Below are 1503 nucleotides of genomic sequence, written 5' to 3' on the forward strand. Positions count from 1 at the left end.
TGGACAAGGAGAGAAACTTCCTAAATATTCCTGAGAGAGAGAAAAAAGAGTGAAACTCACCTGCCATAAAATTTTCAAACTCTGAGGAAAAAAGGGGGCTTTGCTGTGTTTGGAGACCTAACAAGAGAGGAGACTGCCCATGAATTAATGGAAGGTCTCAGGAGCATCACGCTCCGCCAACCCCAACCTGGGGTGAGGGCCATCCGAACGGATGCATTATGCCTGCCCACACTCAGGCTATTCTCACAGGGCCATGACTGCCCTCCCCATCCCTGAATTTGCAATAGTTGAGGATGACTTAAAGGGAACTGGTGGATCAGCACATATGATGGAGAGGAGAGGAACGGAGCGGGAAGGAGGGAGGGAAGGAAGGTGCTAAATGGAAACAAGGTGTCCCCCCGCCCATCACCAAGAGAGAGGAGAGCCCATGGGAGCTGCATAACTCGGCCCTGCTGGCCAAGGCATTATTCTAGCCACTGACGAAGAATTATACTTGCTGCTACAAAGAATATACACATCTGAAATTCTATTAAATGTTGTTAGCTTGCAGAAAGTTCGAACCAATTAAAACCACTCACACCAAAACAGAATACTATCTTAAAAAAAAAAAAAAATCATTGGGATTGTCAGGTAGGATAATCTTTACCTGTTCCTGCTTTTGTTTTTTTTCCTTTAAATTTTTTATTGTTATGTTAATCACCATCCATTACATCATTAGTTTTTGATGCAGTGTTCCATGATTCATTGTTTGCGTGTAACACCCAGTGCTCCACGCAGAACGTGCCCTCCTTAATACCCATCACCGGGCTAACCCATCCCCCCACCCCCTCCCCTCTAGAACCCTCAGTTTGTTTTTCAGAGTCCGTCGTCTCTCATGGTTCGTCTCCCCCTCCGATTTACCCCCCTTCATTCTTCCCCTCCTGCTATCTTCTTCTTTTTTTTTTCTTAACATATATCGCATTATTTGTTTCAGAGGTACAGATCTGTGATTCAACAGTCTTGCACAATTCACAGCGCTCACCATAGCACATACCCTCTGTTCCTGCTTTTAGAGGGCAGATTGGAACATGATGATTGAAGTTTGCATGATTTGTGATTAGCATCTCTGCATAATCAGGACTTATGGCACCCTGATTTGATTGCTCTTATTTGATTCTTTCTGGAAAAAAAGTGATTGATCCCTCTGACAGGTACTCTTTTCATGTTTGCTCGTTCTGTTCAATTCTTTTTCCAAAGTGTGTATTTATATCCTTTGCCCACTTTTCTCTTGTCTCTTAATTATTGATTTGTAAAAGCTTTTTATATAAGAAGGACATTGACTTTTGCCAATTTTGTCATAAATAACTTATCATAGGTCTTTTAACCATTTTGGTCATATAGAAATCATTTTTATTATTATTCAGCTGTTTATGTCTTCATATACATCCATTATTTTCCTTTAAAGATTTCTGGCTTGGGAGTTACAGTTAGAAATTCATGTTCATTTTAAAATTACAGAATTAT

At 40.8% G+C, this 1503-nt stretch overlaps 1 non-coding gene across 1 annotated transcript; it reads left to right on the forward strand.

The window, feature by feature from the left end:
- The first annotated feature begins 1017 nt into the window (after positions 1–1017).
- Positions 1018–1154, forward strand: LOC113921181. The gene has a single exon (XR_003519577.1). It is a non-coding gene; the product is annotated as a U8 small nucleolar RNA (small nucleolar RNA).
- The last annotated feature ends 349 nt before the right edge of the window (positions 1155–1503 follow it).

This window comes from Zalophus californianus, chromosome 3 (genome assembly GCF_009762305.2).
Source record: "Zalophus californianus isolate mZalCal1 chromosome 3, mZalCal1.pri.v2, whole genome shotgun sequence".
Classification (NCBI taxonomy): Eukaryota; Metazoa; Chordata; class Mammalia; order Carnivora; family Otariidae; genus Zalophus; species Zalophus californianus.